The 26772-nt window shown below is 43.6% G+C and overlaps 1 pseudogene; it reads left to right on the top strand.

Annotated features, from left to right (window-relative positions):
• Positions 1 to 6411, top strand: part of LOC123789897 (small ribosomal subunit protein uS2-like) — a 160822-nt pseudogene extending 154411 nt beyond the window's left edge.
• Positions 6412 to 26772: the final 20361 nt, after the last annotated feature.

The following is a 26772-nucleotide window of genomic DNA, read 5'->3' as shown; positions in this document are numbered from 1 at the left end:
CCTTCCAAAAACAAAACTCCAGGCCCGGACGGTTTTCCTGGGGAATTCTACCAAACATTCAAAGAAGAAATAATACCTATTCTCCTAAAGCTATTTCAAAAAATAGAAACAGAAGGAAAGCTACCAAACTCATTTTATGAAGCCAATATTACCTTGATCCCCAAACCAGGCAAAGACCCCATCAAAAAGGAGAATTACAGACCGATTTCCTTAATGAATATGGATGCCAAAATCCTCAACAAGATCCTGGCTAATAGAATCCAACAGTACATTAAAAGGATTATCCATCATGACCAAGTGGGATTCATCCCTGGGATGCAAGGGTGGTTCAACATTCACAAATCTATCAGTGTCTTAGATTTTATTCAGAAAGAAAAATTCAAAAATCACATAATTCTCTCAATAGATGCAGAAAAGGCATTTGACAAAATATAGCATCCTTTCCTGATTAAAACCCTTCGGAGTGTAAGGATAGAGGGTACATTCCTTAATCTCATAAAAACCATCTATGAAAAGCCTACAGCAAATATCATTCTCAATGGGGAAAAGCTGGAAGCCTTTCCCTTAAGATAAGGAACACAACAAGGATGCCCACTCTCGCCACTATTATTCAACATAGTACTAGAAGTCTTTGCAACAGCAATCAGACAACAAAAAGGGATAAAAGGTATCCAAATCGGCAAAGAAGAAGTCAAATGTCTCTCTTCACAGATGACATGATACTCTACATGGAAACCCAAAAGAATCCACTCCCAAACTATTAGAAGTTATAGAGCAATTCAGTAATGTGGCGGGATACAAAATCAATGCTCAGAAATCAGTTGCATTTCTATACACGGATAATGAGACTGAAGAAAGAGAAATTAGGGAATCCATCCCATTTACAATAGCACCAAAAACCATACATTACCTTGGAATTACCTTAACCAGAGACGTAAAGGACCTATATTCTAGAAACTGTAAATCACTCTTTAAAGACATTGAGGAAGACACAAAAAGATGTAAAAATATTCCATGCTCATGGATCAGAAGAATTAACATAGTTAAAATGTCCATGCTACCCAGAGCAATCTACACTTTCAATGCTATCCTGATCAAAATACCGATGACATTTTTCAAAGAACTGGAACAAATAATCCTCAAATTTGTATGGAACCAGAAAAGGCCCCAAATCGCCAAGGAACTGTTGAAAAGGAAAAACAAAGCTGGGGGCATCACAATGCCGGATTTCGGGCTGTACTACAAAGCTGTGATCACAAAGACAGCATGGTACTGGCACAAAAACAGACACATAGACCAATGGAACAGAATAGAGAACCCAGAAATGGACCCTTGGCTCTTTGGGCAACTAATCTTTGATAAAGCAGGAAAAAAACATCCAGTGGAAAAAAGACAGTCTCTTCAATAAATGGTGCTGGGAAAATTGGACAGCTGCATGCAAAAGAATGAAACTTGACCACTCTCTCACACCATACACAAAGATAAACTCCAAATGGATGAAAGACCTCGATGTGAGACAGGAATCCATCAAAATCCTAGGGGAGAACGTAGGCAGCAACCTCTACGACATCAGCCAAAGCAACCTTTTTCATGACACATATTCCAAAGGCAAGAGAAACAAAAGATAAAATGAACTCATGGGACTTCATCAAGATAAAAAGCTTTTGCACAACCAAGGAAACAGTCAAAAAAACTAAGAGGCAGCCCACGGAATGGGAGAATATATTTGCAAATGATACTAGAGATAAAAGACTGGTATCCAAGATCTACAAAGAACTTCTCAAACTCAATACGCGAGAAACAAATAAACAAATCATAAAATGGGCAGAAGATATGAACAGACACTTTTCTAATGATGACATACAAATGGCTAACAGACACATGAAAAAATGTTCAAAATCATTAGCCATCAGGGAAATTCAAATAAAAACCACTCTAAGATACCACCTTACGCCAGTTAGAATGGCAAAAATTGACAAGGCAAGAAACAACAATGCTGGAGAGTATATGGAGAAAGGGGATCCCTCCTACATTGTTGGTGGGAATGCAAGTTGGTACAGCCACTCTGGAAAACAGTGTGGAGGTCCCTTAAAAAGTTAAAAATTGAGCTACCCTATGACCCAGCCATTGCACTACTGGGTATTTACCCAAAGATACAGACGTAGTGAAGAGAAGGGCCATATGCACCCCAATGTTCATAGCAGCATTGTCCACAATAGCTAAATCGTGGAAGGAACCAAGATGCCCTTCAACAGATGACTGGATTAAGAAGTTGTGGTCCATATATACAATGGAATATTACTCAGCTATCAGAAAGAACGAGTTCTCAACATTTGCTGCAACATGGACGGCACTGGAGGAGATAATGCTAAGTGAAATAAGTCAAGCAGAGAAAGACAATTATCATATGGTTTCTCTCATCTATGGAACATAAGAACTAAGATGATCGGTAGGAGAAGAAAGGGATAAAGAAAGGGGGGGGGGTAATCCGAAGGAGGAATGAAGCATGAGAGACTATGGACTCTGAGAAACAAACTGAGGGCTTCAGAGGGGAGGGGCTGGGGGAATGGGATAGGCTGGTGATGGGTAGTAAGGAGGGCACGTATTGCATGGTGCACTGGGTGTTATACACAACTGATGAATCATCGAACTTTACATCAGAAACCAGGGATGTACTCTATGGTGACTAACATAATATAATGAATAAACATTAAAATAAAAAAAATAGCTTTTGACACTCCTTCATGTACCTCCCATCTCCTTGCTTCTCATTTTCAATTTTCTCAGCTAAATTAGGTATGGCCAAAAAGGAATGATCTTTTCTCTTCCTCTCCCTTATGTGCACACACACATACAAACACATACACACACACACATGCACATTCACAGGGAAAATGAACAATTAATCTACTTTGGAATATGGCTTGAGTCATTGTTTTGGTGCCATTCCCACTGACATGTAAAATTAGCTTCTGTAGCAGGTCAACGAAGTGTCTCACCATAGACCAAATTTCTTAACACATTTGGAAAGAGTCAGGGAAAAAAATAATTCAGAACCTAAAAAAAAATGAACAGGGAAACACTGACTTTTAACTCTTTCCTTGAAAATATCTTAAGGCCTGCAGGACCTATCTCAGCATTGTATCCAGTCTTTATCCCATAGCTAGTATATGGCTGATAAAAGGACAACCAGAGATGAATGCTAGTAGGTCTTTTGGAAGGGCTCTGAGCCAAGAATGTCAGCTGTGGGAATCGGGGAGGCAAAAATGTAGTTTCATGGCAAATACCTGGAAACAAGTGAGGGATAGGAGGGGAGGTGAGAAGGGACATCTGATATAGTTGTGCCAACAGTGATTTCCTGGTTCAGAACTGATGGCTCTGATTATTTCGTATTGGAAGGCACTACTTTCCATAAAACATTAACACTTTACTATTCAGTTCAAATAATTTAATTTCAACTTGATGCAATTCAATTCAATCCAACTGATATATTAAGTATATATTAGGTAACTACTATATATCTAATGCTGGGTTAGTCACTGCAATGATTACAGAAAAAGGAATGTACAAAATGGCTCTGTTCTCAAGGAGATTATGAGTATAATTCTACCGTTGAAAATGAGGACTACTTATTATTCAACTAAAATTAGAGAACAAAGTAGGAGAACTGAACTGAAAGTCAGTTCAGGGTTTAAATTCCAGATTGGCAACTTTGCTGATCAGGTCATTTAATTTTTCCGTACCTTACTTTCTTCCTCTGAAAAATGAGGGCTTGTAATAGATCAGTGGTTCTCAAACTTATTGTATTTAATATCTCCTTTTATAACAAATAATTTGTAATGCCTCATTTACCAAATTGAAATGAAATTTGCAGATATTATAACATACTTATATACATAATAAAAATTAGTATAATGCCCTAACTATAATATAAATGAGAAATAAAAAGCAAGTATTTTAAAATAAATAATATCTACTTCAAAATGTAAATTTTCAGAAATGGCTACATAGATGATGCAATGAAATAGTCAGATAGTTGTACCTGCTTAAAATGAATATACTTGGGTTCAAGAAAAGTGAGGTCAGAAGTTGTTCTGTGCAGGAAGTGCATTAAATGAAAGGGCAGAGGTATAAACACATATATTCTAAGACTTGATAACTAGTAACAGACCAGACTTATTTGTGCATGAAATGAGAGAGAGAGAAATAGCTTTAATTGAAGCAGGGGCAACATACCAATTCAAATTACAGGCTGTTGAGGTAGAGAAAATGAGGAAGCATGTTATTTCTCATGAATGAGCTTATCCCTTATTTATAAATGTAGTGTCAAAATAATGCCTGATGTTGTGACATGGGATAGGATAGTGACAAGGCATCATGGAAAACATATCTCTTGTGTGAAATCTCACCACATGTCAAGGCGTGCATTCAGCCCCTAGGTGTCCAGTGGGCACTCAAGTTTTAGGTAGGAGATGAGGCAATTCTCTGCTATGCAGGACTGTCCCCAGCATTGCTGAACTTTTCAGATCCACATTCTCTTTCCACCACATACTACCACTGCCTTATAATTATGATGAGAACCAAAAACACCCCCATAAAATTTCAGAAGACCTCCCAATTTCAGGAGACCTCTTCAGCATGTTAAAAGTTCCACCAGGCTACTATTTTAATAATTCAGAACAAAGTAAGTAGAATAGATAATAAACTTAATGGCAAGTCATGATGGGGAAGATCAGTGAGAACAGACCACCTTGACGGAAGAAGTAGACCTGAATTGTTCTAGAAGGATGGCTAGAATTTGACTAGCAAGTGTGGTTTATTCAAGCACTTCATTGTGTTGATAAACAGAATAATCAAGATTTCAGAGAAGGCCCTGAAAGCATGGAGATATGGGTAACTTGACAATTCCTGAGCCTCCTCTTCGTGTAACTCCAGCGCTTGTGTGGATCCTGCATGATGCCTCCATGTTCATTACCCCAGATCACAAACCAAAAGGAGCCCAATGCACTTTAAAAGAAATATGTTGCATTCATTAACATTCCACAATTTTAGACTTTTCATGAATTCAAATTGAGTTTAAGATGGCAATGATTTTGAATTACAGAGGTTTTAGCTTAGCCAAAGAGAGATTTTAAAAAACAGCTGCATGGGGCCAGGTGCAGGGAAGGGGTTCCAACAACAGGGTTTAGAGAGTTGTCCTAGAGATTCTGGGTGCCTTGACTCTTACTTATTTGTAAAGTGTCCATAAGAGTGTCCATCCTGCAAATGCAAAGCCCTCCTCCAACTACCTGACACTTCACTGAATTCCCTGTGGATGGTGCTAAGGTTTAGGTTTTAAGAGAAGCTTGGGACCTTTTTTGTAACAGGAACGTTTGATAGTTCTTAAGTCTGAGGAAATATGTCATCCCACCCAAGTGCATTAATAGCTGAGGGACAGTGAAAGCAAGCATGTCTGAGATGCACCTCTTGGTCGGCACTTTAGAGGAACAGCTGTGGGCAGGAGGCAGAGTGTAAAAGCAATAGAAAGCTTGCAGAAGAAGCTTTGCTGCCCTGGCTGTGAGGCCCATCAGGGAGAAGGGCACCAGCCCCTCGTGCCCTCTCCTAAGACATTAGGCAGGGTTGGTTCAGAGCCCTTCTCTCCTGACAGTGTGACAGATCAGGATCTCAGCAATGTCAGGGGAATCTGGATGATAAGTATCTTTCCCCAGGTAGCTCTTTAACCCACTTATTACTGTGGGATTTCTGGAGTGAAGGACATATAGAATGTAGCAAACATGTAAAAAGGGCAGGCCCTGGAATTCATAGAGGGACAGGACAAGAAAGAGCATTGCTTCAGAGTCAGACCTGATTAGTGGCTGGGCCTGGTCACTCTGCATCTGTGTAGGCACCCAGGCTCCACGAGACGGGCCTCGGCCCACCGTGCCAGCCTTCACACACTCCGTGCTCTCTGGGCCCTGCCATGCTTCCTTTCTCTTGGTTCTTCAAACACCCCTTACTCCTTTGAACCATTCACTTCACATCACTGGTCCCTCGGCCTGGAAGGTTTCCAGCCTTTACCTCAGGTCAGGCTATGTCTTTTCTCTGACGAACTCCTACTCGGGAAGTACATGGCACACCCCAGAGAGTCACTGAAGAAAGCTCAGTGAAGGGACCTGAGGTAAAGGCGTGAGCAGGTTTAGGGACACCAGCAAGGCATGGTGAAACACCAGAACTGGCAAAAAGCGCCGTGTTTGCTTCCCAGGCCTCAAACGTCAGCAGGAGGAGCAGGTGCGGGCACTTGGTGAGAGCCAGACGACGGCCTGGGATGCCCAGAAAGCAGCAACCACTGCCAGAGCAGCTGCTGGACTCCGGAAAGTCAGAGAACAGACTGAATCACTCCGGAAAGCCAGAGAACAGACCGAATCACCCTAGGAAAACTATGACCTTCCCAGACAGAGTGACAGCCAGAAACCACAGGAAGGAGACCACTGCCTCACTTCTACCTCTCAAATCTCATACAAGTGAGGGTTACTGACAAAACGGAATTTATAGCCAGAGTCATAGCTGCAAGGGATTCTGGAAAATACAGTTGGATGAGAACACCCATGTAGGTCCTGCCACACCTCTGGGTCTTTACTAATGAGTCCCCTCTGTGCTAACTCGCTTCTAGCTATGACATAGTTCTCATCCTCACCTGATCTAGAACTTTGCTCATGCTTCCTTCTCAGGGAGTCCTCTCCCCTCCTGCATATGAGGTGGTACCCATCACTCTCCATTTTCCTATCTTGCTCTAGGGACTTCATAGCTTATCACTCACTACCTGAAATTTACTTTTTTTCTCTCTACACTAGAGTGTAGCCCATGTGAACAGTTGCCGTTTTTACTTTTCTCAATCACCCTGTGTTCACTGTCTGTTTTTCGGTAGCATTTGTTGAATGAATGTTGAATGAATAAGCCAGGAGAAGAGAAGTTTCAGGCCTGATGTTAAAGGATCATTATGAGACACACTGGGAATTAGAGGTGCTGTTTTAATAGAGGTGATGCTGGAAGGGACTCAGGGCAGAGAATGCTTATGATGCTACCTGTGATTTCAAGGTAGTTATTCTGGCAGCAGCCAGACAGGGAAGCAAAGGTAGACAGCTGGTCAGCAAGGCAGTTGTCGCCAGTTAGTTGACTGGACCATCTTGGTTGCAGACACTCTGCTGGGCCCATGGCAGGTGTGTAAGTGGCGTCGGGAAGCTGGTAATCTGTGCAAGTATAAAATGCCTAATCCCTGTCCCCCTAGGAGCCAGAGATGTATTTGGGGGAAATTAGACTAGCATGCATGAAATATGTGGAACATATTGAGAAGTACAGATCAACACAGCAGGAGTACGCAGGTTCCCAGAATACCCTCAAGAAAGCTGGAAGGGGGGGTAAACAGAAGGGGGAATGAACCATGAGAGACTGTGGACTCTGGGAAACAAACTGAGGGCTTCAGAGAGGAGGGGATGGGGGATTGGGATAGGCCAGTGATGGGTATTAAGGAGGGTGCATATTGCATGGTGCACTGGGTGTTATACACAAGTAATGAATCATGGAACATTGCATCAAAAACTGGGGATGTACTGTATGGTGACTAATATAACAAAATAAAAATTATTAAAAAAATAAAAAAATTAAAAATTAAAAAGAAAAAAAGAAAGAAAGCTGGCTTGGAGGATCCTTGATCCAGAGGACTCCCTGGAAGTTACAGGATAAGTGTCGCAGCAGCAGAAAATCCAGGCTAGCTAGGAATACAAGAGAAATGCCTAGGACTAGTTGGAAAGACATTGGCAAGAGACTGCCTGGCACTGGGAAGAATCAAATAAATTATTTTTCAGACTCGTTGAATAAACACCTGAATAATCCAAATCTAGTGAAAATTTCTGAGTGCTGTTGTCCTCCCCTCTAAAGCATACTACTCTGGGACCACATCTTCCTGCTTATAATGCTCTCTGTCCTTGTCTCCCTCTCTGGCTCTTCCTTCTCCAGTAGGGTTTATATCCTTTGCATCGTTTTTTCTCGCTCCTCACGGCCTCATCACTCTAGATGACTTGACTCACTCTTTCTTCTCTTCCCACTCACCCCAACATCCAATCATCAGCAGATCTTGTCAGTTTTACCTCCTGAACTTATTTTAAATCCTCCCTTTTATATTTTTATGACATTATCCCTATAAAAGTCACTGTCTTCTCTAGCCAGGTCTATAACTCCAGCCACCCATCAGGTCACCCTGCAATCCCTCTTGTCTCTTTCAATCCACACAGTAGTTGTCCTTGTAAATAATAAGCCCAAGGTTATGATTTTCTACCTAAAGCCATTCAAAGACTTCCCTTGATTCCTATGATCAAACAGAAATTCGTTAATGCTGATTAAAAGGCCCTGGATGCTATAGTTCCAGCTGCATATCTCAAACCATCTCCATGTCTATCTAACTCTTACCAATTTAGTCTACTTCCCACAGGAGCCATGATCTATCATGCCTCAGGGCTTTTGCACAGGCTACTCCCTGGCCTCGAACATAACCTGTCCACATCTTTCCTCTTACTAACTGCTACTCATTATTCGGCTATTATTTCCTTCAGAAGTTCTTTCTGACCCCTCTTGTCTAGGTTAGTTTCTTTTTTTTTCCTTTTTTTAATAATAATTTTTTATTATGTTATGTTAGTCACCATACAGTACATTCCTAGTTTTTTATGTAAAGTTCCATGATTCATTACTTGCGTATAACACCCAGTGCACCATGTAATACATGCCCTCCTTAATACCCATCACCAGATCTACATTAATTTCTGCTCCCACCAGTTATTCCACTGTGATTCCACCACAGTTATCATTGTATTACTATCAATTTAATGATAGTAGTTATCATTGTACTATTATTACCTATTTGACTTTTTATATATCTCTCCATAGACTGCTATTAGATCTTGCTCACTATATATCTTCAGTGCCTAGTACATAGTAAGTGCTCACCATAGTTTTATTGAGTGAATGCATATAGAAATAATTTCCACCTACCTATTTTTTTCCACCTGTCTATTTTAAGTGCCACTACCCATAGAAAACCCCTTACTGAGTCTATCTTACTGACTTCTTGGTCTCTATCTCTCTTTAACACTGCTTAATGTTCTGTTACAACCCCTCCGATTGAAGCCTTTGGCAACTTTCCATGTCTTCTGGCATTCCATGTTATCTTCCATGAGATGACTGTTCATTCCTAGGCCCCATGTTCTAGCCCCATGGATCTACTGACCATTTCCCATCTCTTCTCCCCTGTAGTGGTTTTCATCATGTTGCCTCGACTTGGAAACAAATGTCTATCTAGTCTCTGAACTCCCTTCACTCTCTTCCTTAGATTGAAATTGGTTACTCTTTCCCCTAAACACTACCTGATTTACATAATAGAAAGAGCAGATATTACATCTTGCACAAGCTACTTCATTTTGGGCATTTTCGTATTCTTGCCAATAAATGAGACTAATGATACCTATATCATCATCATAATAGTTTTCACTCATCCAGTCCTTGGGTGTGCTATGTGCTGGGTAGCCTTCTAAGCACTCTATGTTAATTCATTTAATCATTAAACCTAACCCCTTTCACAGATAGAACGGAGGCAGAGAGAAGTTAAGTAGCTTCCCCAGTGTCACAGAGCTGGGGGCATCAAAGCTGAGATTCAACCTGGTAGCCTGGTTCCCAGTCTATGCCCTCAGTCACACTGGCTAATGGAAGGGAATGCTGAGGTAGTGGATGAAGATGCTTAGTACAGAATGCAGCTCCAGCAGACGATGAGTGGGATTCTACAGGCCTTGGAGTCAGGTGGATTTGAGAGTGATTCTGCTATTTAGGAACTGTTTGACCTTGAATAGGTTATTTATCTAACCTTTAGTCACCTAATCTAAAAACTAGTATATTGCTGGTATTTATCCCACAGGATTATTCTGCAGATGAAAACACACACACACACACACATGTGCCAACATAGAATATTCTTAGAATAGTACCTGGCACACAGCTAAGTCTTCGTAAGTCTGTGTTTCTATAATATATCATAATCACCATTATTTTTTATCATAATTTGCTTTGTGTTATAGTTATTTGTGTTCCAGTTTTAATCCCTTCAAGTTTGTAATCTTTCTGTTTATGGCATATGTCTTAAACTCCTGTACAAGGTTTGTTAAATGTGAATAGATGATCCTTTCATTGTGACTCATTTAAACAATTACGGAAGGATTTGTGAATTGAAAAGGGAATAGGGATTTTTGGCCAAAAAAAATTTCCTTAAAATGGAAATAGCTATGATGTCAATTCTTCCCTACTCCACCTTTCTTTCTTCCCTTTCTCTCTCCTTCCTTCCTTCCTTCCTTCCTTCCTTCCTTCCTTCCTTCCTTCCTTCCTTCTTTCCTTCCTTCCTTCCTTCCTTCCTTCCTTCCTTCCTTCCTTCCTTCCTTCCTTTCTTCCTTCCTTTCTTCTATCCCTGCTCCACCTACCATTCCCACTCAAAGAGTAAAAGAAGAGAGGGCTGGGCATTCCTCTCTTCATTCTGTTGAAGCAGAATGCATAATTTCCATCATATAACTGGGTCTGAAGGAGTCAGATTCTTTCTTCAAATGAAGAAATCCCATTAATATTTTTAACTCAAAAGTGTCTCTTGTTATCTTCATATGTTACATGTAGCCTAATGTAATGGGGCATAGAAACAGTAAGAAATTTTGGAAAGAATCAGGGCTTTGGAGGAATGTGGTTGGAGCCCTGACTCATCACTGACAGAGTGATTCTGGCAAATCATGTCAGCAAAGGGTGTCTCATTTCCTCATTTGCAACATGTTATGAAATCAAATTAAAGTGTACTTGGGAAACTTTGTAATACCTTCCTTGGGTTGTCACTGTTGCTCTTATGCTAAATGTGCATTTCCTGGGGGTCTGAATTGTCATTATCTCTCTTCTTCCCAAAGTACGGACAAGCCGTGTTAGAGAAATGTGTTCCTAAGAGAGGTGGAGTGAGAGTGTCAGGGAAAGGAAATGTGGGAAGTAATATTAAGGATCAGCTAACCCAGCGATTCTCCACCTCCTGCTACCTCCACGATTTTCACCACATCTCTGAAATCTCTGCACTATTATTGATACAATATTTTCCTTTAATACCACTCACCTTTTTACTTAAACATCTATAGAAAGGAGACCTTATTTCATTGCTGTAAATGGAAAACCAGTATTACTTCCTATAAATGGAAGGCAAAAAAGAAATACAATAAGAACTCAGCAATGTCATTAAATTCTAGGTAGGTTCTGGTGCTTGCCAAGGTTCTGAGCCTGAGGCCTACTCTCTCTCCCTTGAAAAGGTAAATTAGCAGAGAGGTGTTAACTGAAAACTCGAACTGAGCCGAGACTGGAAGGATTGAAAGATAATTGAAAAGGAGATAAATTTCTCACTCCGAATCAAATGTAGCTTAATGCTGTATTCATGCCCCACCTCAAATCATCCTCACTACCCCACATTTTAGAGAAAAAGTTACGTTAGTCCAGCCTTCTCTTTTTACCAATGAAAAAATTGAGGCCTGAGTGGATCACAACTTTTGTTCACATCACAGAGGAGCTCTCTAGGCCCAAGCTCTGACCAGGGTGTCCTGGTCACCTGAAGGTCCTATCACTGCCACCACCACCAGGAGGCAAGGACTCCATAGGTCAGCAGCACCTTTAACCATCCTGAGGGCATGTGCATGTATTATTTCAGTCTTCAGAGCAATCCTGTTCCATTTGGTTTTGGCCATCTCATAAATGTGGAAACGGAAACCTCAGGAGGTCACCTGATATTTTAAGGCTGGCAGTGGCAGGCCCAGGTCCTGATACTGCCTCCTAGCTGCACTTCCTTTCTACTAGATGGTCCAGCCTGTCAAAAAGGCCATCTTGACTTTGCTTCATCTCCTGCTTGGTGATTGAAATGTATATGACATACGCAGATTATATTCTCTGTGAACAAGGCCTTTTACACAATTTGAGTTTTCAAGCTCACCTTCTCATTATTCTGTCGGAGACATTTCGGTAAGGAAAATAAGCTTTCCAAGTAAAACCCCATCTCTTCAGTCCAGCATCAGGCACGAAGCAAGGAGATGATATATTGCTGGCCAGGAAGTCAGCAGGTCTTGCTGTCATCAGGCTGAATGGCCCAGGGACCATGCTGCTGGGTCAGGGTTGGGAGCAAGGCTAGCAGGGCTATGGGCTTGTGGTGGACACTCAGCCACACCTGGAACTCCCTTCTCTGCCTCTGCACAGGATTTCCAGGAACACCTCTTAGTGCCACTCACTTTGTCTAAAATGAGTTACACAAGTCCCAGACTTCTTAATATGTAGGTAAGTTGCTGCGACCTGTGCTCCATGCTTTCCCCATAAAACTACAGATCAAGTCTAAACTACTTAGCCTGACATTCAAGTCCTTCCAAGGTGTGGCAGAGTGATGACTCCAGGCTGCACAAGCCACCCACCCCAAACTCATCTGCCTAGTCAGACCTTACTTGGCCTTCCAGAGGAAATTCAAGATCCACTCCCCAAAGCCTGTCAGAGTGCCCAACCAGCAAGTGACCTTTCTATTCTTACATTTATTTCATATTTTTGGAGGAGATTGTGTGTGTGTCTTTGCATTTTAAAAATTTTTATCCATTATTTGTATATTTAAGTCTTAATGTATGGTTACTTGTGTTCTTTGAGGTCCACGGCTGTCTGCTCTGTGTGGCATAGGAAGGAGACGCTCAGTGCGGCACTCACATGGCCCGGAAATACCTTCCCAATCCAAGGACAACAATAAAGCGTTAACAGTCTTAAGCACCAGGCAAAGGTGTTGTGTTTATTTCACACTCCTAACACTGGCTGCTGCAACCCACTTTCTCTCTTACAACCTAAGGGAAAATAGTTTCTTTCCATTGAGCCACTGAATGGAAGGAGAGACACTGCTGATCCACCCCCAGGTCTTTGTAATTCCCCTTCTTCTAGTCGTCCTCCTTTGTGTCCCTACCAGAAAGGACACAGAGAGCTTCAGCACCCCCTCTTTCATTCTCTTCTGTATTTCTCTCCTTTGCTTTTCGCCCTGTGTTGTTGGTGACAGACTCCATTCCCTTGGCCCCCCAGACACTGTGGAGGCTAATTCCCTGCCAGGGCTAAGGAGTCAGGGAGTAGGCTCCAGTTAGCACCAGAGTCCCTGAAGGAAAGAGGCTGTGCTGTCCGGGCAGTAATTGTCCAGAGGCCCGTTGTCATGGTGATTCTAGAGGCAGGCACAGTGTGGAGAGACAGGGAGAAATAAACTAGGCAAGGGACTAGGGGAAGAGGAGAATCTTTCATTTGGGAGACACAAAGGGAGCCTGGGAAGCCTGCACACAAGGTGAAAGGGAGTAAAGCAGAGGGATAGAGAGGTGGAAGGAGGGAAGCAGGAGATGAACGGAGGAGATACACAGGGAGAGGGGAGGAGGCCAGGGAGGAGGCCAGGGAGGAGCGGGGCTGAGCAGTGCACAGGGCAGGCACTGGGAGGGGTGGGAAGCCAGCCAGCTCTCAGAATAATCCTTAATTATCGCCCGGATGTCTTCCATCTCTATCTGCTCTTTGATCTCCTGTGTTGCACATTAAATATGAGCAACTGAAGGCCTGCGTCTCATGTTTAAGAACGCGACGAGGCGCGACTTCAAAGCCAGGAGTGGAACAAGACAGTGACGGGCCTGGCGTTCCTGAGGCCTGTTTGCTGGCCCAATTAGTTCGATGGGGCCCTGAAATCCTCCTGATCTGAGCCAGCTTCCACTCTTGTGCCTGTCACCAGCTGCCGGTCTCAATGAGATGAACAGCCCCAGGCCAGCCAGCTGACCCCTCCCTAGGTGCCCCAGGTTCTTAGAAGGGCTGCTGGGAAGCTGGCATTTGGACTCAGGCCCTGTGGGCTGAGCTCCTGGGGGAGGTCCCAGGCAGTTGGGCCAAAGCTGGGTCTGGTCCATTCTCCACGTGGCTGGGAAGCATCCATTCACACTGACAGGTGCCAGAGCAACAGGAGGGAAGGTTGAATCCTGACCTTTGCCTCCATGTCCAAGTTTCAGCTCCTGGTGCCCAGATCCTGAGCAGCTGTGCTCACTGGTCCCTGGTGTTGGAGTCAGGGTCTAGTCCGTGAAGAATAATGATCTAACTGCCTTCCCTGGGCCTCAGTTTCTCCTTCCCTAAATTCAGGGATGAGGCTGGAGACTGCTGGTGTTTTCTCCAGTGCTATGATGCATGCTTGGATCATCCTGGACATCTTTTGAGGCACTTCTGCCTGGCAGACCCTACAATACCTGGGAGGCCCCAAAAAGAAGACCTTTCTGTCCTGCCTGCAGGGCACACAGCCCTTTTTAGGGATCTCATAGTGGCTGGGAGAAGAGGAGACAACCCATAAGCTTATTCAAACTGAGTTAGAGGAAAGACAATGAGAATATTTATATCTTGAAAAAATACATCTAGAAAGAAGGCGATGATTCACCCAAAGGAATTTCTGAGGACTCACACATTGAATTTATATTTAAGAGAAGGTAGAGCTGCTGGTAGCCCTCACATTCTGCCAAAAAGGGGAACTCTTATTCTGTTTATGGTCTTCTGGGGGTGGGGGGCACATTAACCTGGGGGTTAAGAGCAGGGGTTGTAAATTTTAGCTTGTAACTTCAGGCATTTAGATGTCCCCCATATTCCACAAATGGTACCTGAGCTCAGTGGTAATTGAGCTGGGCACAGGGAGGCTGGCAGAAGAAGTGCACTTGAGGAAGTGCCTCAGAGCAGCTCACAACCAGGAGGGACACAGCCCCCATTGTTGTGCAGAACAATTCTATTTTCTGGAGCATCTGCAGAACGAAGAGCTTGGTCCCATTTCCCACCTGGCTCACCCTCCTCACCCTTGAGACTGTCCCTCAAGAGCCTTCCACGGGCATCTTCTCAGCCACCACCCTCTTTGGGAGCTGTGTCTGAGCAACAGAGCGAACCCTTAGCACCAGGCCTGTTGGTAATGACAGATGTTATTCTATGGAAGGTGTTGCAGAAGTGAAATCCACAGCTCCTGAGTGGCACAGGAAGGGAAGGAAGGAGGCTGTGCATTGGTGTTATTTTTCTCCTCAGATGAGAAGCTGATTAGGGTGAGGGGAACTCTTAAGCAGAAAAGCACTTTTTTTTTTTTCCTTTGGGAGGCTTCAGGTCTCAGGCAGCCCTGCCTTGGATTCTGAGCTCGTGAACAGTTTGATGAGATCGTGCCAGGCCCAGTGGACCCCAGATATTTGTTTATCAGTGTGAGACCCCAGGGAAAAGCTGTGATCTTTCCATGTCCTCCTGAAGGCTTCTGATAACCCAAGTGAAGCCAAAAGTAGAAGTGATGGGGCTCTCACGGCACATACACAGAAAGAGCAGTGGTTAGAAGCTCTGTTAGAAGGCTTCTCAGCACAGCACAACACAGTGCTTAAGAGCAGACTTGGGGCTGGACTCCACGGGTTGCATCCTGCGTCTTCCTGTGTAATCGCAGACTAGTTACATAATGCTCTGTGCCTCAGTTTCCTCATCTGTGAAGTCTGGGCAATAACTGACCTATGTTATAGCTCTGTTGTGAGGATCATATTAAAAGTTAGTTATGACCATGTGACTTGATTTGACCAATATCATGTGAGCAGAAGTTGCACATGCCACTTCTGGGTAGAAGTTTGAAGATCCAGAGCACAATTTGCCACACATCCCCTCCCCACTACACTGATGAAGTGAGCACATGTTGAGATGAAGCTTCTCTCACCCTGCGACCCTGAGGGGTCAGTAGGATCAGAGCTCCACAGCCAACTGTCACTTGACACAGAGCCTAAGCAAGAATGAATTTTGGTTGTATTAAGCCACCAAGGGACAGGAGTCACTTGTTATAACCACCCCTATCTTTATTGATTTGCCATAGATTAAACTAGTGTATCTAGAACACTGACTCCTCGTGGTGGAGCCTGGTTCCTGGCTTTCAGAAGAGCCCAATCATACAGGAAGTGTGCGAGAAATTTGGCCACAATTCTCTGTTACCCCTCTTTCGATCTTGATCGAGTGACTAACATTCAGCTCAAAGGGTGAAATGTTGTGATCTGAAAAGGATTTTCTTTGTGTTTGCTTTGATTTACATTTTATTACCCTGAAAGAAAGACTGGGATCCCCACCTACTAAGTTGCTCCCATGAGCCTCTCAATATCTCAGATGAAGTACAGAGATTCAGACCCGGCAAACACCACTGGTAGGGATGTGTTTTGAATTGGGCTTTGCTTGCCCTTGTCTTGGGCTGCCCCTTCTCAAGAAATTGATTTCCATGTCTAAGAGATTTAGTCAGGGCTGATATTCAAAGGCTTCTCTCTGGGGCACGAGGCCTGGAAGAAGCCTCACAAAAACACCCCCTCATATTCTCGAGGAAGAAAGTGAGGTTGGAGACCTGAAGTCAAACTCCACCCAATTCCTGAAAGGCAGGACCAACAGCAAAATATGCAGGACCTTGGGCAAGATAAAAATGCAGGGTCCTTTGTTCAAAAGTATTAGCAATTTCAAATTGGTGACTGCACAGTGTTAAGACAAGTGTGGGGAACTTCAAAGCACTCTGCACAGTTGCCCACATTGCATATCCCTGAAGCTGGCTCTGCTGAATGAACTGACCACTTCATAGGGGGAGGAAAGGAAATCCACTTCAGACCTCACCGCACATCCACTCCCTTGAAAAGCTTGAGTAAATTACAAAAGGAGTTCAATGAAAAATCATCCAGGTTACAAAATGACTCCAAACCTGAGCTCTGCTGTGTGGGCCATGACCAGCTTCTTCACACTTTCCTTTGCAGGACAGGCAGATGCTCCCTGTCCTGTTATTGAAATGTGGTTCAAGAAGGTAACAATTCAGAGGTTAAATTTGTCCATGAATCCTAGAAAGCCAGATACCAATTCTACATGTGCTGTTTTAAATGTTCTTGGGAGCTGGGGGAAAAATTCAGAATGCAGGAAGGAGGACACATGTTAGGGGCTTGTCAGAATCTGCAACTGCACTGTTTATCTCCTTGTTTATTTTCTGACTTCCCTACTAAAGTGTTAGTGCCGTGAGGGCAGACCCTCGCCTGGCTTCATCTCTATTCTCTATGTACACAACGATGTGGAAAGTAGGCTGTCAATCAATGCTTGTGGTGTGAATAAATGATGAGGGACCCAGTGATGAATGGGACAGGCCTGCAGCATGGTGGAGCTGGTGGAAATCCTTGTCTGCTCCACAGTGCAGAGCTGTGTGTGTGCGTGTGTGTGTGTGTGTGTGTGTGTGTGTGTGTGTGTGTGTGTCCTTCCCCTTCTCTACCCAAACCCGAACTTAAGTCAGGACAGGACATATTTAGGTGTAAATGACTGCCTCAGTGTATCAGGTGACTCTTTCCAGAGAGTTTGCTTTTTTACCAAAGATTAAAATGCCTTGCTTTCTTCAATCAATCATCAATCACCAAATATTTACTAAACATCTAGAATTCATACATTCAAACTAAGTAAACATTTATCTACTGATAATAGTGGGATTAGGTTCCATGAGGATTTAGGGATAGCAGACCAATTGTATGATCTCAGGCCCCAGCCCACCTCCTCGGGGTGGGGGCCGGAGTGGGGTTCAGGGCTCGATGCCTTTTTAACTCCCTGGAATCACAGAGCCCTCTGCAATGCTGTCTGGATGTCTCTTTGCCTTTGGGCAAGGCCAAGCTCCTAACAGGGATCCAGAAAGGGACAGGGCAGGGCAGCATCTGAAGGTGTCGCTCCTGCACCTCTGAAGACCCAGCTCGTCTCCACCCCTCCCCAGGGTGCCACAGAGAGAAAGGAGCCAGTGGAGTCAACAATGCTCCCAAGTTAACAAACACAGCCTCTTCCTCTTCAATTCTCTCTCTCCATTTACTGAAATGGTAATTTTAAGTCTCTAATAGCTCCTCGGGGCACTGAGGTGAGGCAAGAAGGGGATGTATTTATGTTCACATCTGCCAGCCTGTCTTCTCCGGTGATTGCGAGGCTGATGGTGCTGCTGATGAAAGCCGCCTGATCTGTTCCGCTCATGAGGAGGGGAGCAGGCTTGTTGCATCTCCCAGGTGACTAGGTGACCAGCCTGCCTGCTGCTCTCTGCTCTAGGCCAGCCCGCCATGTCCTCTCCAGGCTTCAAGACAGCCTTGGCGGTGCATGCATATTCATGCTGGGCGGCAGCACCCTACTCAGAAGGGCCGACATCCTGGGCATTTATTAATCACTGGCTCCAGGTCTCTCAGGGCCACCAGACAGGAAGCCCCTTTGTAGGATGAGCTTAGCAGAGTGGAAAGGAACAATAACAGCATTAATGAGGTGTCTGCTCTGGAGGCTGAGCACTGGGGGAGGGAGTCTGCATCCTCCTCCACCAGGAGGTGTGGCTGCCATTGTGATGGCGAGCACTCAGTCAAGCAGGACTGAAACGTCACCACACCTGCAGCAGTACTTGCAGGGGCTCTGCAGGGAACTCAGCACTTCCAGGGATGCTCTCCCATCAAATGCTTTCAACCTTGGGAGACAGAGATTCGTACCCCAGTTTTATAGGTGAAAATTGGCATTTGGGGAAGAGAAGTGACTGATGCAATTTCATGTAGCTATGAAGTGACAGACTTCCATTCAAGTCACCTGGTTCCTAATCCTGAGCTCTCTCTGCTATCCTATAGCCACCCCTGCAGGAAGGTTACAATTGGAGGCATTTCCCAGGATTTTCCAAGGAGTCTGGCTATCCTCTCTCTTAGCCATTTCGTGCATACGAGTTTGTCTAAGCTGTGTTTCTGGTAGGATTTCCACAGGTTTCCAGCTGAGTGTTTAAGAAATCAGAGCTGAGAAGGATATGAGAGATCCTCTAGCCCAAACTCTTTGTTTTAACACACTAGGAAATTAGGGGTGCCTGGGTGGCTTAGTCAGTTAAGTGGCTGAGTCTTGATTTCAGCTCAGGTCGTGATCTCAAGGTTGTGAGATCAAGCCCTGTGTCAGGCTCTGTGCTCAGCGCAGAGCCTGATTGGGATTTTCTCCCTCCCGCTCCCTCTGCCCCTTCCCCCTCAAAAAATAATAATACAATACAATAATAAAATAAGTTAGGAAATTAAAATGACAACTAAATCTAAAACCCAGCTCTTCCTGAGCCTTGCTCTAGATCTTTGTCCTCCCCTCTACGCCCTGTCTTTTTCACTAAGCTCAGACTGTAAGCCTGGATCTTTCTCCCTATAATAATCTGCATCCACCCAGACAAACCTGCTTTATCTCCCCTGGCTCCCAACCTGTTGACTCCATTCAGATCCCCCAGGTAGGCCCTCTCAGCACCTCAAAGATGAACTATGGTCAGTTCTACCTTTGCCTCTTTGTGCAGGCTGGTTCCTCATCTTCTTTCTTTAAACGTTATTTTTTCCCTGGCCTCTGAAATGTTTAGGTGCTGCTTCGGTGTGGATGTGTATCCAGCTCTCTCCATCTTTTCCTCTCACAACTTCTACTACATACATTGTTATGCTTAGTTTATCTCTGCGTGTAAGTCCTTGGTTAGATCAAGGCAGGTGTGGTGCTTTACTCAGCTCTTAGGTTTCCTTCACTGTCTGGTAGGGACCAGACACAGAGAAGTTCCTCAGGACATACTTAAGAATTGATAGATGATAATGTTGCCCATTTATAACTCTGTATCTCTGAAGTCTCTACCCCTGCCTGCTCTCAGAGTAGCACACAGCAATCCTTCCTTCTTGAATGCAAGAAATGTTTAATGAGGAGACATTATATGCTGGACACCATGGGAGGTATGGAGGGCACAATGATGACTGAGCATATCTGCCCATTAGGAGACTATTGTGTAAGAGGGGACCTAAGTCACAGGCCAGTAAGAATCAAGGAAAGAAGAGAACCTGTGGCTGAAAGGTAAGCCAGCAGGGCCCTTGACAACACTGGAGTATGCTGAGGTGTGTCTGTTAAGCACCTCTAACTTTCCACTGCCCATTTCAGCCACATCCACCCCCTGCCATTTGTGCTGTGGTCCTGAATTTCCAGTGCTGCCCCACCTCATCTCCAGACCTGACACCTGTTGTGATTAGCACTTTCCTTTCTTCTATTAAATCTTCCCAGCTAGATATTCCTTTTACAAGGCCCCACACATTCCATATAGAATTATTAGTGGCTGGAAACCATTTTTTATTCTTGCCATTGGAGACAGTGACAAATGAATGATTCTAATGGGGGAACTCCAGGTGCTAGATGAGAGTCATTAAGAGAGTTGTTTGGGACAGAGTTGGGGCTTTCCACATTCTTCTCAAGAAATAACATAGAGTTGATAGCAATAGTCATTTCCGCAACTTCCAATTTCTCTCGGCTCTCCTACAAGCAGTTAATTCTCCACAGTGAACTAGTAAATGATATAGGATTAACATCCAACAAAAACTGGAACCCAAAAGTGTGCTGAGAAGGATAGCTAGAAGACATGCTGGGGCCCCTCTCTGAGAGCAGACTGACAAATCCTGACCACCAGACTGGCTTTTCTGTTGGATGAGAAGTTGTGCAGCATAGGAAGAGCACAGTTTCAATAAGTAGAAATATTCCAGGAATCTAATAAAAAGAGAAAATGAAAGGAAGACAAAGGGGCCTACCATCACTTAAACATTTTGCATATATGAGCATGGGGGAAAGAGTGAGGTAAAAAAAAAATGGACTCCTAAAGCTAGATTTTATCAGAGGTGCAACAGGGAAGGATCCTTCTAACATAAGGGATGGATTTGGTGACATCCATAGAGAATGTTGGAAGAAGAGTTGGAAGGATATTGCAATAATCTTGGCAAGGGGCGATAGTGACATGAAGATGGAAAGAAGTTGAGGCTTCTAAAAGGTATTTTGGAAACTGTATTGGCAGGACTTGTTGATGGATTAGATATAGAGCATAAGGAGAGAGAACTATCAGAGTGACCCCAGTTTTCTGGCATGAGCAACTTAATAGGTAGCGTTCCCATTTCTTGAGATGGCGTGGACTGGAGAAGAAACTAGTTGAGAGGAATAAGAGCTCAGGCTCAGACATGGTGAGCCTAACAAGTCATTTTTCCAAATAGAGATGTCAAGTAGACAATTAAATATACAAGAATGAGGCTCTAAGGTGGGGTTTGCATTAGAGATATAAATTTGGAAGTTGTCAGCATCTAGAGGGCATTTAAAGCTGGTAGAGTAAATGAGATCATTCATTCTCTTTATAGGGAGGCAGAAATGAGAAGTTGTCACAGCTGCTCAAGGCATGGGAGGTCAGAACTTGGGAAGTCATGGAATCAAAGGAGGCTGAGATTGAGTAGCCGTCTGCTGTCCCCCTTCCTGGAGGTAGACAACCCTGTGTCGACACGGGAGCTAAAAGGTGCACCAGCCCTGGTGACAGGTGTCAGTAGGTGACATGCTCATCATATGTGGCCTCATGCATGTTGTGAAGGATGTGAAGGATGTTGGACAGAGTGAACTTCCCAGATATGCCCTCGTCTTCCACTGCTTTCCAAACAATGCTGCTCACATCTGATTTTTTTGTCCAAAGCCTTGGTGCTGAATAATATGGACCCTGAATCTGATCAGCAGATGGCAATGGAAAATTATCTTTTATTGGCTCTCTATCACATGCCACACAATATTCTAAGAGCTTTTTCCCCAAGTCATTTAATTCTCACACTATTCGATATAGATGCTATTAGGATTCCCATTTAGAAATGGGGAAACCAAGGCACAGGGAGGTTTGCTAGTGGGCCTGTGGTGACATGGAAGGTGAGAGGCAGGGGCAGAGTCAGAGCATGGCCCTGGGGCAGTCTGGGTGAGAGCCCATGGTTCTTACGCTCTGTCCTGTAGTGCCGGAAGTGCAGTGCGTCCTCATTCCTTCATCAACTTCTTACCTACTCCTTCTAAGCAAGTTCCTTATACTGACTGACCCCAGAAAGTTGACAAGACACTCACTGTATCTGCAACATCTAATTGTTAACAAGGCAGCACCTGGACGGCTGGAATTCCAGTCTCAGAATAGTTTCCCCAGCCTCCTTGGGATGAGCTGGGATCTCCTCAGCTGTCAGAGCAGTTCAGGATCCACTCCCACCCCTCCAGGCCTCCTGTTTAAAGATTTGCCAGTCACCTCAAGGAAGACGGAATTGGAAACAGAGATGTTTACTGACCTTAGTTTGAACCATTTCTGATAATCTACAAAATGTAGCCCAAATATGAGCCAGGCCCTCCCGATTAGACTTGGCCTAGATAGAGCAAGAGCCCATGATTTCTGTAATTTTTTACACTGACTTCCTTCTTTTTAGATGTCATACGCCAGGAGCCAGCAAGATGACTTGCCCCAGGGGGTTGTAATCTGGTTTTCCTCTCCCAAAGCACAAAGGAGCCCAGGCTGTGGGGCAGGTATGGGGAGGCCTCCACGTTCTAGAGGAGGATTAAGGTGACAGGTAGCACTGGAGTTTCTCTGCTGAGCTGCGTCTGAGGACCAGTAAGGAGAGAACAGAAAGTTCCAGAAGGCATGCTTAGACTTATGGTTTGCATTTTCCAGGCCGCCCAGACCCAGTGCCCCTTTTACTTATTCCTGGGATGGCCTGTTACACACTACAGCATGGAGTGCAGCCCCACCAGGGAATCTTCACTGCCTGACACTTGCTTATTTATTCCATTTAATATCAGCTTGATTGAGGAAAACTTAATGTGGTAAAATTCACCCCCTTTTTTGGTGAATTCTCTGTTTTGTGAGTTTGGATAAATGTATGCAGTCATGCAATCACACAGTCAAGATCTGGACTCTTTCTGCCACCCTTTGTAATCCTCAGCCCCTGGAAACCACTGATTTGTTCCCTGTCTCTGTCTGTCTGTCTTTTCCAGAATGTCATTTGAATTGAATCAACACTAGCTCCTTCGTTCTTATTGCTGAGGTGTACTCAGTTATGTGGGTGTCCCACAGTTGGCTCATTTGTTGGTTGACGGTTACTGGGTTGTTTCCAGTTTGAGGCATTCATGAATAAAGCCACTGTACCCATTCCCACACAGATTTTTGTGTGAACGTAGGTTTTTATCTCTCGGGTGCATATCTAGGGTATTTGCTGGATCATACAGTCAATGTATGTTTAACTTTATAAAAACTGATGAAATATTTTCCAAACTGTGCCATTTCCCATCCCGCCGGCAAGATGTAAGGGCCTCCGTTCAGACACAGCTCTCTGCGTCTTCAACATGTGGTACTGTTAGCTTTTGTTTTGTTTACCCCTTTTTAATTTTAACTATTCTAATAGGTGTATAGCAGTATCTCACTGAGTTTTCCATTTGCATTTCCCTAATGATTTATGATATCGAGCACCTTTCATGGTGCTCCTTTTTCATCTCTGTAACTTATTCAGTGAAGTGTCTGTTTAAATCTCTTGCCCACTTTTAAAATTGAGTTGTTTGTTTTCCTGGTATTAAGTTTTGAGACTTTTTTATATATTCTAGATTCAGGTCTTTTATCAGATATATATTTTGTAATACTTTCTCCTCAGATATTTATTTTAATATAATTTTTCCTTCTGTCTTCATTCTGAATGCCATTCCCACTTCCCACCATTGGCCTGGTAGGTTATAAAACACAAGGAACATGTTCATCTCCGTTTTCTGGAAGAGAGAAACTGAGGCACAGGTACTTTAAAACAAAGTCGCTGCTCCCAATACGACAGACAGCTGGAGCCAGGTGTGAGACTTGGTGACCAAGACGGAAGTCTTGGAATGTTTTGAAGCCATCACTCCACTTAAAGGGCTGCCATCCAGGTAAGTGGGATTCAGCAAGTAGAGTCCTTAGCTTACTTCAAGGAGAGGGAAATAGATATTTGTTAAAGACCTATTATGTGCCAGGAAACTATTTCGGTCAGGGGCAGCAAACCACTGCCTGTGGGCCAAGTCTGGGCCATTATCTTTTTTTTTTTTTTTTATAGCCTGCAAACTAAGGACTTTCTTTCTTTCTTTCTTTCTTTCTTTTTTTTTGCAGATGAAATTTTGCAATTGATTTGATGATGGGGAAAACTAACTTTGAACCCCAGTTGAGCAACCCTTCCCCAAAAAAGAATTCCATTTTTCTTATTACTAGACATGGTAAAATTATACTCAGAATTTGTTAAAATAATAGATCTCAAGTGTTCTTACCTCCTCCACACACAAATGAAAACTCTGTAAGGTGATAAATGTGTTAATTAGCTTGATCCTGGTGATCGTTTTACAATGTATCCATGTACCAACACATCACTCTGTACACCTTAAATAGAACAATTTTTATTTTTCAATCTTACCTCAATAAAGCTGGAATATTATCTCAATTATTATCGTTTTAACTATATATTATTAATTATTTTATAGTTTGAATTTTGTCAACAACATATTTGAGGAAATTTGTTTTTTTTCTTTTCTTATATGCCTATACAATATCCTCAAATTGACCTCTTTGTCTGCAGAATCTAAAATATCTAGCCCTTCATAAAAGTTTGCTGCCCACTAATTTAAGTAGTTATGTTTTCTTTTCTTTAATCATTACAAATGCAGCAACCTATTTTACAGATGAGGAAAGTGAGGACCATCAAAAAAGATGAGCTGCTGAAAGTTACCCAGCTAATGGCAATGCAACAGGGATGTGTTCTCATTTCAAAACCTTGGTGCTCTTTCCAGAAGCAAATTCACAGTGGCAATTTAGTAGGAAATGGAAAAAAAAATTCTAGGGGCAGATGGTGGAACTAAGGGAGAAACTGTCTCAGGTTCCTGAACCCATTGTTGGCCAGTCCAAGACCCTGTACATTGAGAGCAGGGACTCATGAGAATGACCTCAAGACCCTGTGGGATTTTCAAATCACCCAGGGAAATCTTCACTCTACTTCGCTTGCTGAAGTATACATACATTTTTTAAAATCTTTTAATAACAACACTTTATTATGAAACAAAATATGTTAGGTAAAGCCTCATGAGTTTGTAAAGCATGTGGACATGAAACCAGACTCCCTGAGTTCACCTTCCAATAAATGGAGGTACCTTAGTTTACTTATTTTTAAAATAAGCTATACTGGGACTCATTCATAGGTCTTCTATAAGAACTAAATGAGTCAGTATCTGTGACATGACGGCACAGAGCAAACACTATGTCAGCGTATATTAAAAAAAATAAATGTTCAATTAATCAGAAAATCAGGTCTCCAGAAAACAGTCTCTTCACTTTCTGGTTGATCAAGGCTTTTCTGTAGTAAATGGATCCTGAAAGACAGGACAAGAAGAGACACTGATAGCAATGGCATTGCCTCAACTTCCCCGAAGTGATCATTCTGTGGTGGAGGGGGGCAGAGAAGCAGGAGGAGAATGTACTCCACCACCATCAGCCCAGGTGCATGTTTCCCAACCGTCCAATCCATAACAGTGGCCCGGGTCTCACCAAATTACAATAATTTATAGTATCATCAGTGTAGAAAAAATGCACTCTATTGGTGACCTCTTGCCCTTTGATGTCAAGAGATTATACCCATTTCTACATCTTCCCCTCTCCAGTTTGAGAAAGACCACACCTTGGTGTGTTCCGTGCTGATACCATGATTGAGATTCTTCACCCCCCGCCCCACGCCCCACGCAACACACACACACACACACACACACACACACACACACACACACACTCTGGGTGCTCAGTGCTGGTGAAGATGTGAGACAGACAATCTCATACAGCAATTTAGATATTTCTATCAAGAGCCTTAAACACATTCTTAGCCAGGAATTCCACTTCTAAGAATAGAACTCAAAGAAATACAGACAGCTAGGGAATGTGTAGCAGGGTGTGGGTGGGAGTTGTAGAATTTAAAGAAGAACCTAGTCTGATACCTGCTCAGACTTGCCTGGTGTCTCTGCAGCTGTCTGGAGGCCACGGCAGCCGGGGGCGTGTCTGAGGGCTTTTGGTGAGCGCAGGGGCCGCACAGTGGCTGTACTGTGGCAGCCATGCCCAGGAGATGGCCCTGGTGTGTGTAAGGCCTGCACCGTGCTGGGAGAGTCCTACCAGGGTCAGCACAGCTATCCAGCTTCCGCAGGGTCACCGACATAGGCGCGGGACCCAGTACAGCCAGGTTCTGACACTGTTTGACAGGTTCTTCAGCCTGCAGGCGACCAGTAGGGGCAGGTCAGCTCTGGGGCCTGGCTGCCTAGACTCCTTCAGCCTTCCTCTCTCCTTGAGGACCTGCTATAGGACAAATTATTCTAAAAGGCGAATTTCCATATGAATGTTAGGGATTATCATCTACATCTACAGGTTTTAGTCCTTTAATCTTCTTAGGTTTGATTTTCAGATGCCCTAGGGAGTCTTTAACTTTTTGTCAGAATTCAAGATAATTAATCTTTAATCACTTTAATTTAAACAAATAAATAATTGGGAAGATACACTTTTAAAGGGGGACTGTCGAAATTAAGTGCGAAACTGCAGTCAATATGTTAATATTCAGAGGCACCAGGGAAATGGTTAGAATGTTCATGTATTTAATGGAACAAGGGTTAGGACATTCATTTATTTAACAAACAACAGAGACTTGCATCAACAAAGATTACCTCATGGAACCTCGTGGAGTACAGCTAGGTACGCTCTTATTCCTATTTTCTAGGCAAGGGAACAAAGGCTAATCGACTTGCCTAAGATGAGGTAGTGGAAGTGGCAGAGCTGGATTGAACCCAGATCTTTCCAGTATGCTTCCCCAACATTGCAGCTAGTCACTGGGCAAACCTGGCCCTTCAGCGTGC

This window comes from Ursus americanus, chromosome 13 (genome assembly GCF_024610735.1).
Source record: "Ursus americanus isolate L20-20 chromosome 13, mUrsAme1.1.p, whole genome shotgun sequence".
Classification (NCBI taxonomy): domain Eukaryota; kingdom Metazoa; phylum Chordata; class Mammalia; order Carnivora; family Ursidae; genus Ursus; species Ursus americanus.
The sequence above is the reverse complement of the archived record's forward strand: the minus strand, read 5'-3'. Positions and strand labels throughout refer to the sequence as shown.